Source organism: Oncorhynchus keta, unplaced genomic scaffold (genome assembly GCF_023373465.1).
Source record: "Oncorhynchus keta strain PuntledgeMale-10-30-2019 unplaced genomic scaffold, Oket_V2 Un_contig_5190_pilon_pilon, whole genome shotgun sequence".
In the NCBI taxonomy this organism is placed as follows: Eukaryota; Metazoa; Chordata; class Actinopteri; order Salmoniformes; family Salmonidae; genus Oncorhynchus; species Oncorhynchus keta.
Window position 1 is genome coordinate 5,231 of NW_026288163.1, and position 14,770 is coordinate 20,000.

Below are 14,770 nucleotides of genomic sequence, written 5' to 3' on the forward strand. Positions count from 1 at the left end.
AGCCTCCATTACTTTCTCTGACTCTACATCCACCACAAGCTGTTAGCCTCCATTACTTTCTCTGACTCTACATCCACCACAAGCTGTTAGCCTCCATTACTTTCTCTGACTCTACATCCACCACAAGCTGTTAGCCTCCATTACTTTCTCTGACTCTACAGCCACCACAAGCTGTTAGCCTCCATTACTTTCTCTGACTCTACAGCCACCACAAGCTGTTAGCCTCCATTACTTTCTCTGACTCTACATCCACCACAAGCTGTTAGCCTGCCATTACTTTCTCTGACTCTACAGCCACCACAAGCTGTTAGCCTCCATTACTTTCTCTGACTCTACAGCCACCACAAGCTGTTAGCCTCCATTACTTTCTCTGACTCTACATCCACCACAAGCTGTTAGCCTCCATTACTTTCTCTGACTCTACAGCCACCACAAGCTGTTAGCCTCCATTACTTTCTCTGACTCTACATCCACCACAAGCTGTTAGCCTCCATTACTTTCTCTGACTCTACATCCACCACAAGCTGTTAGCCTGCCATTACTTTCTCTGACTCTACAGCCACCACAAGCTGTTAGCCTCCATTACTTTCTCTGTCTCTACAGCCACCACAAGCTGTTAGACTCCATTACCCCATAGCAATGGGGTTCAATGTTGTTTTGTAGCACCATGCTAGCACCATGCTAACGCCATGTTTCATACTGCCATGTTAATGTGAAAAACCGAAACAGTTCTGTCTGGTGCAGACACACGAAGACAGAAGACAACCACCCACAAAACCCAACACAAAACAGGCTACCTAAATATGGTTCCCAATCAGAGACAATGACTAACACCTGCCTCTGATTGAGAACCATATCAGGCCAAACATAGAAACGGGAAAACTAGACACAAAACATAGAATGCCCACTCAGCTCACGTCCTGACCAACACTAAAACAAAGAAAACACAAAGTAACTATGGTCAGAACGTGACAGTTTAGAGCCAAATAGCATTCTAGTTTGATCTGTTCATTTGTTAATTCTTTCCAATATGTCAAGTAATTATCTTTTTGTTTTCTCATGATTTGGTTGGGTCTAATTGTGTTGCTGTCCTGGGGCTCTGTGGGGTCTGTTTGTCTTTGTGAACAGAGCCCCAGGACCAGCTTGCTTAGGGGCCTTTTCTCCAGGTTCATCACTCTGTAGGTGATGGCTTTGTTATGGAAGGTTTGGGAATCGCTTCCTTTCAGGTGGTTGTAGAATTTAACGGCTTTCTGGATTTTGATCATTAGTGGGTATCGGCCTCATTCTGCTCTGCATGCAGTTTTTGGTGTTTTACGTTGTACACTGAAGATATTTTTGCAGAATTCTGCATGCAGAGTCTCAATCTCTATCTATCTAGCTCGCTATCTCTATTTCGCTCTCTCTCTCTCTCTCTCAGGCAGGCACACCTACACAGATGATGATTGTGTGTGTGTACACTCCTAATTGGGTTTGGGTGTATTGTGGTTGTCACTGCGTCTTCTGAGTGTCTTCATGATTGCTGTTCTGGTTCTGGTCAAAGTAAGCTTGTCTCTTTGTTCAGATCTCTGCCTGTAATCTCAATAACACAATGTTTACACACACACACACACACACACACACACACACACACACACACACACACACACACACACACACACACACACACACACACACACACACACACACACACACACCCCTTCCCGAGTCAGAGGAAATGAGTGCCTTGTGGGTTTCAGTTCTGTGATGTCACATCCTGTATCTGTCCCCATGGGACTTGACTGTGGTTGGATTGTTAAACCATCCACCCTATTTCCCCCTCAAACTTCCTCTATTAAATGACAGTTATTATCTACAAGTTGTGTCTTTATAATATATTGTGCTTTATTGTTCCCCAATGAGAGAATGAATAATCGGCATGGAGCTTTATCTCAGGCCTCCTCTTCCCAATAGCAAAACAACCTGAGCTTCTGAGCATGTGTTACTTTACATTATATAGCTTCTGTTCCCTCCGCTGCTGCTACCCCCTCAGAAAGAGACAGGCAGAAATAGAGAAAGAGACAGACAGAGCGAGACAGGCAGAGATAGAGAACGAGACAGACAGAGATAGAGAACGAGACAGACAGAGATAGAGAACGAGACAGACAGAGATAGAGAACGAGACAGACAGAGCGAGACAGGCAGAGATAGAGAACGAGACAGACAGAGATAGAGAACGAGACAGACAGAGCGAGACAGGCAGAGATAGAGAACGAGACAGACAGAGCGAGACAGGCAGAGATAGAGAACGAGACAGACAGAGCGAGACAGGCAGAGATAGAGAACGAGACAGACAGAGATAGAGAACGAGAGAGACAGAGCGAGACAGGCAGAGAGACAGAGCGAGACAGGCTGAGAGACAGAGCGAGACAGACACCCTCATCCAGCTGGTCCTGGGGCTGAGTTCACTAACCTGTTCTACTAACACACTGAAGCCTCAGGACCCTCATCCAGCTGGTCCTGGGGCTGAGTTCACTAACCTGTTCTACTGACACACTGAAGCCTCAGGACCCTCATCCAGCTGGTCCTGGGGCTGAGTTCACTAACCTGTTCTACTAACACACTGAAACCTCAGGACCCTCATCCAGCTGGTCCTGGGGCTGAGTTCACTAACCTGTTCTACTGACACACTGAAGCCTCAGGACCCTCATCCAGCTGGTCCTGGGGCTGAGTTCACTAACCTGTTCTACTAACACACTGAAGCCTCAGGACCCTCATCCAGCTGGTCCTGAGGCTGAGTTCACTAACCTGTTCTACTGACACACTGAAGCCTCAGGACTCTCATCCAGCTGGTCCTGAGTTCACTAACCTGTTCTACTAACACACTGAAGCCTCAGAACCCTCATCCAGCTGGTCCTGGGGCTGAGTTCACTAACCTGTTCTACTAAAACACTGAAGCCTCAGTCCCCTCATCCAGCTGGTCCTGGGGCTAAGTTCACTAACCTGTTCTACTAACACACTGAAGCCTCAGGACCCTCATCCAGCTGGTCCTGGGGCTGAGTTCACTAACCTGTTCTACTAACACACTGAAACCTCAGGACCCTCATCCAGCTGGTCCTGGGGCTGAGTTCACTAACCTGTTCTACTAACACACTGAAGCCTCAGAACCCTCATCCAGCTGGTCCTGAGTTCACTAACCTGTTCTACTAACACACTGAAACCTCAGCACCAGAACATCCAATCAATCAGGATAAACCAAATTACAACAGTCAAAACAAAACTATATTGCTTATTGGGAAACACAAGCACAAACACAAAGCAAAATGCAGTGCTATATGGCTCTAAATCAACAGAACACCGTGGCTAACTATTTAACCATGGTTATTGATCAAAACCTTAGAAAAACCTTGACAAAGTACAGGCTCAGTGAGCACAGCCTTGCCATTGAGAAGGGTAGACACAGGAAAACCTGGCTCCCTGTAGAGGAAAGGCTGTGCAACCACTGCACCGCAGCAGAACCTGAGACGGAGCTGCATTTCCTGACAAAATGTGAAAAATATAAAACAATTAGAGAGTGTAATTTCACCAAATTTGAAACCCTTATTCAAGGTTGGCTGAGTGGGACCTAGTGGAGCCAACTGGCTTAGTGGGCCCTAGTGGAGCCAGCTGGCTGAGCGGGCCCTAGTGGTGCCAACTGGCTTAGTGGGCCCTAGTGGAGCCAGCTGACTGAGCGGGCCCTAGTGGAGCCAGCTGACTGAGCGGGCCCTAGTGGAGCCAGCTGACTGAGCGGGCCCTAGTGGAGCCAGCTGACTGAGCGGGCCCTAGTGGAGCCAACTGGCTGAGCGGGCCCTAGTGGAGCCAGCTGACTGAGCGGGCCCTTGTGGAGCCAACTGGCTTAGTGGGCCCTATTGGAGCCAGCTGACTGAGCGGGCCCTGGTGGAGCCAGCTGGCTAAGTTCACCCTAGTGGAGCCAACTGGCTTAGTGGGCCCTAGTGGAGCCAGCTGACTGAGCGGGCCCTAGTGGAGCCAACTGGCTTAGTGGGCCCTAGTGGAGCCAGCTGGCTGAGCAGGCCCTGGTGGAGCCAAATGGCTAAGTTCACCCTAGTGGAGCCAGCTGACTGAGCGGGCCCTAGTGGAGCCAGCTGACTGAGCGGGCCCTAGTGGAGCCAACTGGCTGAGCGGGCCCTAGTGGAGCCAGCTGACTGAGCGGGCCCTAGTGGAGCCAACTGGCTTAGTGGGCCCTAGTGGAGCCAGCTGACTGAGCGGGCCCTAGTGGAGCCAACTGGCTGAGCGGGCCCTAGTGGAGCCAGCTGACTGAGCGGGCCCTAGTGGAGCCAACTGGCTTAGTGGGCCCTAGTGGAGCCAGCTGACTGAGCGGGCCCTGGTGGAGCTAACTGGCTAAGTTCACCCTAGTGGAGCCAACTGGCTTAGTGGGCCCTAGTGGAGCCAGCTGACTGAGCGGGCCCGAGTGGAGCCAACTGGCTTAGTGGGCCCTAGTGGAGCCAGCTGGCTGAGCAGGCCCTGGTGGAGCCAAATGGCTAAGTTCACCCTAGTGGAGCCAACTGGCTTAGTGGGCCCTAGTGGAGCCAGCTGGCTTAGTTCGCCCTAGTGGAGCCAGCTGGCTGAGCGGGCCCTAGTGGAGCCAGCTTGCTGAGCGGGCCCTAGTGGAGCCAGCTTGCTGAGCGGGCCCTAGTGGAGCCAGCTGGCTGAGCTGGCCGTACTGGAGCCAGCTGGCTGTGCGGGCCCTAGTGGAGCCAGCTAGTTCTGTAAGGTGTGAGTAGTTGAACTGGTCTGTGGGCTATTTTATCTTAATTTATAGGCTATTTTATATATTATCTTGTTGAGGGAATAGACCGACGGCCTGTACAGGTCCGGACCGATTACACTTGTTTTGTGTTTTTCATACATAGTTAATAATTTAACATTTCAAACATCTTTCTCTTTTGAAACTTTTGTGTTTAATGTTATCTGTTATTTTGTGAGTTTATTTCACTTGCTGTGGCAATGTTAGTGCAACAGTATAACTTTAGACCGTCCCCTCGCCCATACCCGGGCGCAGAACCAGGAACCCTCTGCACACATCAACAACAGTCACCCACGAAGCATCGTTACCCATCGCTCCACAAAAGCCGCGGCCCTTGCAGAGCAAGGGGAACCACTACTTCAAGGTCTCAGAGCAGGTGACGTCACCGATTGAATTGCTATTTAGCGAGCACCACCGCTAACTAAGCTAGCCGTTTCACATCCGTTACATCAGCACCACCGCTAACTAAGCTAGCCGTTTCACATCCGTTACATCAGCACCACCGCTAACTAAGCTAGCCGTTTCACATCCGTTACATCAGCACCACCGCTAACTAAGCTAGCCGTTTCACATCCGTTACATCAGCACCACCGCTAACTAAGCTAGCCGTTTCACATCCGTTACACTCCGTTATTACATTAGCATATGTTTCCATATGCACATTTGAATTGAATTGAGCTTGACTTACAGGTGAGTGACCTCAACAGCACTTATGTGAGAACAGGAAACGCATGGAACACCCACAGACGGTCACAGTTCTGTCCTGGGCCTGATGCTTGGTCCTCTTCTAGTGTCTAGTGTTCAGCAGGTGGATGTTTGGTCCTCTTCTAGTGTCTATTGTTCAGCAGGTGGATGTTTGGTCCTCTTCTAGTGTCTATTGTTCAGCAGGTGGATATTTGGTCCTCTTCTAGTGTCTAGTGTTCAGCAGGTGGATGTTTGGTCCTCTTCTAGTGTCTATTGTTCAGCAGGTGGATGTTTGGTCCTCTTCTAGTGTCTAGTGTTCAGCAGGTGGATGTTTGGTCCTCTTCTAGTGTTCAGCAGGTGGTCTGTCTATTGTTCAGCAGGTGCCACAGATCAGTTGTGGTGGAGGTTACGCCAGTATGTTACTAACTACAGAAGTTGAAACTGAAGGTTGGATTGGAACCATGTCACTGGGTTTAATCAAACAGTGTTTCAGTAAATTTAGGATATTCCTGTGTGGGTGAGAGATTATCAAGACGTCAATTAGTCAGTATCTCAACGGGTGGAAACCCCCAGCCACAACAACCACCCACCCACCCACCCACCCAACCAAGCAAAGAAACAGAGATACACAGAGACAGAGAGACAGAGAGAGAGAGAGAGAGAGAGAGAGAGAGAGAGAGAGAGAGAGAGAGGGGCATGTGGGGCATGTATCAGATAATTAGCATGCTCTACTCACTATTGGTCCAAGCCGAAACCACTTATATAACAGTATGGACCACAAAGCTTTTACTCTCTCGTCCTCAGTGGAGGCTGCTGAGGGGAGGACGGCTCATAGTAATGGCTGGAATGGAGTCAATGGAATGGTATCAACTACATGGATGTGTTTGCTACCGTTAGATGTGTTTGATACCATTCCATTGACTCCATTCCAGCCATTATGATGAGCCGTCCTCCCCTCAGCAGCCTCCACTGCTCATCCTGGAATATACAAGGTCTGAGGTCATCTGTTTTTGGCCTAAATAGCAGGAACCCAGACTTCACCAAAGAAATCATGAATACAGACGTTATCATCCTGCAAGAAACATGACATAGAGGAGATGGATCCACTGGTTGCCTTCAAGGTTACAGAGAGCTGGTAGTCCCATCGACCAAACTACCAGGTGTGAAACAGGGAAGAGACGAAGGGGGTATGCTAATTGGTATGCTAATTGTGAATAGATCACACTTAACCAACTACATTAAATCAATCAAAACAGGAACATTTTATATTTGGCTATAAATTCTAAAGGAACAGACAAAAATGTCCTCCTGTGTGATACGTACAGTGCATTGGGAAGGTATTCAGACCCCTTTATGTTAAAGCCTTATTCTAAAATGTATTCAAGTTTTTCTCCCCCTCATCAATCTACACACAATAACCCATAATGACATCACAATAACCCATAATGACATCACAATAACCCATAATGACATCACAATAACCCATAATGACATCACAATAACACATAATGACAAAGCAAAAACAGCTTTTTAGACATTTTTGCAAATGTTTTCTTCTTTTTTTTACAATTGAAATGTCAAATTTACATAAGTTTTCAGTAATTTGTTGAAGAACCTTTGGCAGCAATTACAGCGTTGAGTCTTCTTTGGTATGATGCGACAAGCTTGGTAAACCTGTATTTGGGGACTTTCTCCCGTTCTTCTCTGCAGATCCTCTCAAACTCTGTCAGGTTGGATGGGGAGCGTCGCTGCACAGCTATTTTCAGGTCTCTCCAGAGATGTTAGATTGGGTTCAAGACCGGGCTCTGGCTGGGCCACTCAAGGACATTCAGAGACTTGTCCTGAAGCCACTCCTGCGTTGTCTTGGCTGTTTGCTTAGGGTCGTTGTCCTGTTGGAAGGTGAACCTTCGCCCCAGTCTGACATCCTGAGTGCTCTGGAGCAGGTTTTCATCAAGGATCTCTCTGTACTTTACTCTGTTCCTCTTTCCCTCAATCCTGACTAGTCTCCCAGTCCCTGCCATTATGGATGGTGCCAGGTTTCCTCCAGACGTGACACTTGGCCAAAGAGTTCAATCTTGGTTTCATCAGACCAGAGAATCTTGTTTCACTCTTTAGGTGTCTTTTGGCAAACTCCAAGCGGACTGTCATGTGTCTTTCACTGAGGAGTGGTTTGCATCTGGCCATTCTACCATAAAGGCCTGATTGGTGGAGTGCTGCAGACATTGTTGTCCTTCTGGAAGGTTCTCCCATCTCCACAGAGGGACTCTGGAGCTCTGTCAGAGTGACCATCAGGTTCTTGGTCACGTCCCTGACCAAGGCCCTTATCCCCTGATTGCTCAGTTTGGCGGCCAGCTCTAGGAAGCGTCTTGGAGGTTCCAAATTTCCTCCATTTAAGAATGATGGAGGCCACTGTGTTCTTGGGAAGCTTCAATGCTGCAGACATTTTTTGGTACCCTTCCCCAGATCTGTACCTTGACACAATCCTGTCTTGGAACTCTATGGACAATTTCTTTGACCTCATGGCTTGGTTTTTGCTCTGACATGCACTGTCAACTATGTGACCTTATATAGACAGGCGTGTGCCTTTCTAAATCATGTCCAATCAATTGAATTTACCACAGGTGGATTCCAATCAAGTTGTCGAAACATCTCAAGGATGATCAATTGAAACAGGATGCACCTGGGCTCAATTTCGAGTCACATAGGAAAGGGTCTGAATACTTAGGTAAATAAGGTATGTTTTTTTATTTTTTATCAAACTTGCTAAAGAAATCTAAAAACCTGTTTTCACTTTGTCATTATGTTGTATTTTGTGTAGATTGATGAAGAAAAAATGTATTTAAGCCATTTTACAATAAGGCTGTAACCTAACAGGATGTGGAAAAGGGGAAGGGGTCTGAAAACTTCCTGAATGCACTGTATATCTCCCACTAGAATCCACATACTTTAATGATGACAACTCCATCCTAGAGGGGAGATCATTTCCAGGCCCAGGGACAAGTACTACTCTGTGAGGACCTAAATGCCAGAACTGGACAAGATCCCGTCATTCTCAATGTGAGTATATTTTAAATTAAGATAAATACACAAAGCAGACGACTAAAGGTCAAGAGGGAATTAACGATTAATGGGAATAGTTGTTTTTCTGTAATAGGGAATTAATGATTAATGGGAATAGTTGTTTTTCTGTAATAGGGAATTAATGATTAATGGAAATAGTTGTATTTCTGTAATAGGGAATTAACGATTAATGGGAATAGTTGTTTTTCTGTAATAGGGAATTAACGATTAATGGGAATAGTTGTTTTTCTGTAATAGGGAATTAACGATTAATGGGAATAGTTGTTTTTCTGTAATAGGGAATTAATGATTAATGGAAATAGTTGTATTTCTGTAATAGGGAATTAACGATTAATGGGAATAGTTGTTTTTCTGTAATAGGGAATTAATGATTAATGGAAATAGTTGTATTTCTGTAATAGGGAATTAATGATTAATGGGAATAGTTGTTTTTCTGTAATAGGGAATTAATGATTAATGCATCAGAGACATGGGAGGAATTTCAGTCTTGGACTCATAGCTACATGTGGCAACTTCTCATTGGTCCGAATTGTCTATATATTGAGCCTGAAATGGCATACTTGTTATTTGTTCATTGGCCCAATTTTACTGCAAGGAATTCTAATTGGTTAACCAAAGGTTAGGGTTGGGTTATAAATGACATCCTGTTGTTCTGTGGAGAATCATTAAGGACAGGGAAGAATGAACATCTACCATCTACTTCCCAGCATAACAGCTATGATTTGTTCTCTTTGAATAAATATATTTTTCTCCCCCTGATTTGCTTTGGTCTGTGTAAAAATGGGTCACAAACTGCATACTATTAAGAAACGTTCTAAATGTAAGATGGCGCCGGAGCAGAAGGCTGACGCCCCCAACCGATTGTGTTTTTGTTCGTATATATATGTTTTCGTTCGTAACTTATTTTTTTTACTAATTTTGTACATAATGATGCCTCTACACATCTCTTATAACTGAAAATAACTTCTAGACATCAGGACTGCGACTACTCACCACGGACTAGCAGAATCCTTTTTCTTCTTTCACGACTCTGATGAGCCCGAGGCAGAGGATATACGGCTCCCTCGAGAACAGGCCCCGACCACAGTGATCTGTGTGAAGAGGATGCAGAGAAAGAGTGGCCAGAGAGCGGTCTGCCTTCTGAGAAGTCGGAGGCGATCGAATAAACCCCCACTTCCCTCAATTCTGCTAGCAAACATGCAATCTTTGGACAATAAAATGGATGGGTTAAGGGGAAGATTAAACTACCAACGGGACATTAAAAACTGTAACATCTTATGCTTCACGGAGTCGTGGCTGAACGACGACAATATCAATGGTTATATACAGCTGGCTGGTTATATGTATTTTTGTAAACAACAGCTGGTGCACGATATCTAAGGAAGTCTCAAGCTATTGCTAGCCTGAGGTTGAGTATCTCATGATAACCTGTAGACCACACTACCTACCAAGAGAGAATTTTCATCTGTATTCTTTGTAGCTGTTTACATACCACTACAGTCAGTGGCTGGCACAAAGAAAGCATTGAATGAGCTATATTCAACCACAAGCAAACCAGAAAACGCTCACCCAGAGGCGGCGCTCCTAGTAGCCGGGAACTTTAATACAGGGAAACTTAAATCAGTTTACCAAATTTCTATCAGCATGTTAAATGTGCAACCAGAGGGAAAATAACTCTGGAACACCTATACTCCACACAGAGATGCATACAAAGCTCTCCCTCGCTCTCCATTTGGCAAATCTGACCATAATTTCATCCTCCTGATTCCTGCTTACAAGCACAAATTAAAGCAGGGAGCACCAGTGACTAGATCAATAAACAAAAGTGGTCAGAGGAAGCAGATGCTAAGCTACAGGACTGTTTTGCTAGCACAGACTGGAATATGTTCCGGGATTCCTCCGTTGGCATTGAAGAGTACACCACATCTGTCATTGGCTTCATAAGTAAGTGCATTGATGACGTCGTACCCACAGTGACTGTACGTACATACCCCAACCAGAAGCCATGGATTACAGGCAGCATCCGCACTGAGCTAAAGGCTAGAGCTGCCGCTTTCAAGGAGCGGGAGTCTAACCCAGCCGGAAGCTTATAAGAAATCCCGCTATGCCCTACAACGAACCATAAAACAGGCAAAGCGTCAATACAGGGCTAAGATCGAATCGTACTACACCGGCTCCAACGCTCTGACGCTCGTCGGATGTGGCAGGGCCTGCAAACCATTACAGACTACAAAGGGAAGCACAGCCGAGAGCTGCCCAGTGACATGAGTCTATCGGATGAGCTAAACTACTACTATGCTCGCTTCGAAGCAAATAACACTGAAACATGCATGAGAGCAGCAGCTGTACCGGAAGACTGTGTTGATCCCGCTCTCCCCAGCCGATGTGAGTAACACCTTTAGACAGGTCAACATTCATAAGGCCGCAGGGCCAGACGAATTACCAGGACGTGTACTGTGAGCATGCGCTGACCAACTGGCAAGTGTCCTCACTGAGATTTTCAACCTCTCCCTGTCCGAGTCTGTAATACCAACATGTTTCAAGCAGACCACCATAAGCCCTGTGCCCAAGAACGCCATGGTAACATGTCTAAATTGCTACCGACCCGTAACACTCACGTCTGCAGTCATGATGTGCTTTAAAAGGCTGGTCATGGTTCACATCAACACTATCATCCCAGAAACCCTAGACCCACTCCAATTTGCATACTGCCCCAACAGATCCACAGAGGATGCAATCTCTATTGCACTCCACGCTGCCCTTTCCCACCTGGACAAAAGGAACACCAATGTGAGAATGCTATTCATTGACTACAGCTCAGCATTCAACACCATAGTGCCCTAAAAGCTCATCAATAAGCTAAGGACCCTGGGACTAAACATCTCCCTCTGCAACTGGATCCTGGACTTCCTGACGGGCCGACACCCAGGTAGTAAGGGTAGGTAACAACACATCCGCCACGCTGATCCTCAGCGCAGGGGCACCTCAGGTTTGCGTGCCCAGTCCCCTCCTGTACTCTCTGTTCACTCATGACTGCACAGCCAGGCACAACTCCAACACCATAATTAAGTTTGCTTAAATGTAAATGTAAATGTATAATTAAGTTTGCCGATGACACAACAGTGGTAGGCCTCATCACCGACAACAACGAGACAGCCTATAGTGAGGAAGTCAGAGACCTGGCCGTGTGATGCCAGGACAACAACCTCTCCCTCAATGTGATCAAGACAAAGGAGATGATTATGGACTACAGGAGAAAGAGGAGGGGGCACACCCCCATTCTCATCGACGGGGCTGCAGTGGAGCAGGTTGAGAGCTTCAAGTTCCTTGGTGTCCACATCACCAACAAACTAACATGGTCCAAGCACACCTGACTGGTTGCATCACTGCCTGGTATGGCAACTGTTCGGCCTCTGACCACAAGGCACTACAGAGGGTAGTGCGAACAGCCCAGTACATCACTGGGGCCAAGCTTCTTGCCATCCAGGACCTCTACACCAGACGATGTCAGAGGAAGGCCCTAAAAATGGTCAAAGACTCCATCTACCATAGTCATAGACTGTTCTCTCTGGTACCACACGGCAAGCGGTACCGGAGAGTCAAGTCTAGGTCCAAGAGGCTACTATAAACAGCTTCTACCCCCAAGCCATAAGACTGCTGAACTGCTGATCAAACTACCCCCAAGCCATAAGACTGCTGAACTGCTGATCAAACTACCCCAAGCCATAAGACTGCTGAACTGCTGATCAAACTACCCCCAAGCCATAAGACTGCTGAACTGCTGATCAAACTACCCCAAGCCATAAGACTGCTGAACTGCTGATCAAACTAGCCATAAGACTGCTGAACTGCTGATCAAACTAAGCCATAACTGCTGAACTGCTGATCAAACTACCCCCAAGCCATAAGACTACTGAACTGCTGATCAAACTACCCCCAAGCCATAAGACTGCTGAACTGCTGATCAAACTACCCCCAAGCCATAAGACTACTGAACTGCTGATCAAACTACCCCCAAGCCATAAGACTGCTGAACTGCTGATCAAACTACCCCCAAGCCATAAGACTACTGAACTGCTGATCAAATGGCTACCCAGACTATTTCCTAAGAAAGGAATTGAGGAACCTATCCAACCAAAAACAAAAACACAGAGAGCCAGAAAACTTCAGACCCCTCCTTCACTATCGTGTTACACTGAAACAGTTCAGAAATACACTATGATCAATGCAAATCCAACACACAGACAACAAATTCCAATTGGCTCTACTAAAACTCTTTAACATCATCCTTAGCTCTGGCATCTTCCCCCCCTCTTCAACATATAAATCAATAAATTGGCGAGGGCACTAGGACGGTTTGCAGCACCCGGCCTCACTCTTCTGCACTCACAAATAAAGTGTCTACTGTTTGCAGATGATCTGGTACTTCTGTCCCCAACCAAGGAGGGCCTACACCAGCACCTAGACCTGCCCCCAACCAAAGAGGGCCTACAGCAGCACCTAGACCTGTCCCCAACCAAGGAGGGCCTACAGGAGCACCTAGACCTGTCCCCAACCAAGGAGGGCCTACAGCAGCACCTAGACCTGCCCCCAACCAAGGAGGGCCTACAGCAGCACCTAGACCTGTCCCCAACCAAGGAGGGCCTACAGCAGCACCTAGACCTGCCCCCAACCAAGGAGGGCCTACAGCAGCACCTAGACCTGCCCCCAACCAAGGAGGGCCTACAGCAGCACCTAGACCTGCCCCCAACCAAGGAGGGCCTACAGCAGCACCTAGACCTGGGCCCTGACAGTGAATCTCAGTAAGACAAAAAATAATGGTGTTCCAAAAAAGGTCTAGTAGCCAGGACAACAAATATAAATTCTATCTAGAAACTGTGGCCCTAGAGCACACAAAAAACGATACATACCTCGGCCTAAATATCAACACCACAGGTAATTTTCACAAGTCTGTGAACCAATTGAGAGACAAGGCAAGAAGGGCTTTCTATGCCATCAAAAGGAACATAAAATTCGACATCCCAATTAGGATCTGGCTAAAAATACTTAACCCGTTATAGAATCCATTCCCCGCTATAGTTGTGAGGTCTGGGATCCGCTCACCAACCAAACATTAACAAAATGGGACAACCACTCAATTGAGACTCTGCATGCAGACAGAATTCTGCAAAAATATACTTTGTGTACAACGCAGAACCCCAAACAATGCAGGCAGAGCAGAGTTGAGACTATAGTGAATAATGTGAAAACTGCAACCAGAGGAACACAAACAACATTGTAAAATACCACCAATATTTACCTGTTTTGTCTTCCTCTAATATTCCTACTACAAATATTTGCACATTGCTAAAACAACTGCACATAGCTGATAATATAACACTTGAAATGCCTTTATCTTTTTGAAACCTTTTCAGTATTTACTGTTTAATTCAAATAGTTTTTGTTGATGTTGTTTTGTGTCTTCTCACTTTAAGTTATTGTTCATTTTACTTGCTGTCGCAACTTAGACACATTTCCCATGTCAATAAAGCCCCTTTGAGTTGAATTGAGAGAGAGAGAGAGACCAGAGAAAGGGAGAAACAGAGAGAGAGAAAGAGAGAGAAATAGAGAGAGAGAGAGAGAGAGAGAGACGTTCTGTCATTGCAGTCATTAAATCAATGTTGTTTCTGTCTGATCTAATTGTAGATAATGATAACATGGTAAAGCTCTCTGTCTCTCTCTTCCTTTAAACCAGAGACGGACTCCTTCCTCAATAACAGACAGCCTTATCTTAATTAGAGAGAGGGAAGGAGAGAAAGTGTGTGAGAGAGAAAGATAGAAAGAGAGAGTGGGGAGGGAGAGAGAGAGAGAAAGAGAGAGTGGGGAGGGAGAGAATGTGTATGAGAGAGAGAGAGAGAGTGGGGAAGGAGAGAATGTGTATGAGAGAGATGTTCACAAACACAAACAAACCCCACAGAGCCCCAGGACAGCAGCACAATTAGACCCAACCAAATCATGAGAAAACAAAAAGATAATTACTTGACACATTGGAAAGAATTAACAAAAAACAGAGCAAACTAGAATGCTATTTGGCCCTAAACAGAGAGCACCCAGTGGCAGAATACCTGACCACTGTGACTGACCCAAACTTAAGGAAAGCTTTGACTATGTACAGACTCAGTGAGCATAGCCTTGCTATTGAGAAAGAACACCGTAGGCAGACATGGCTCTCAAGAGAAGACAGGC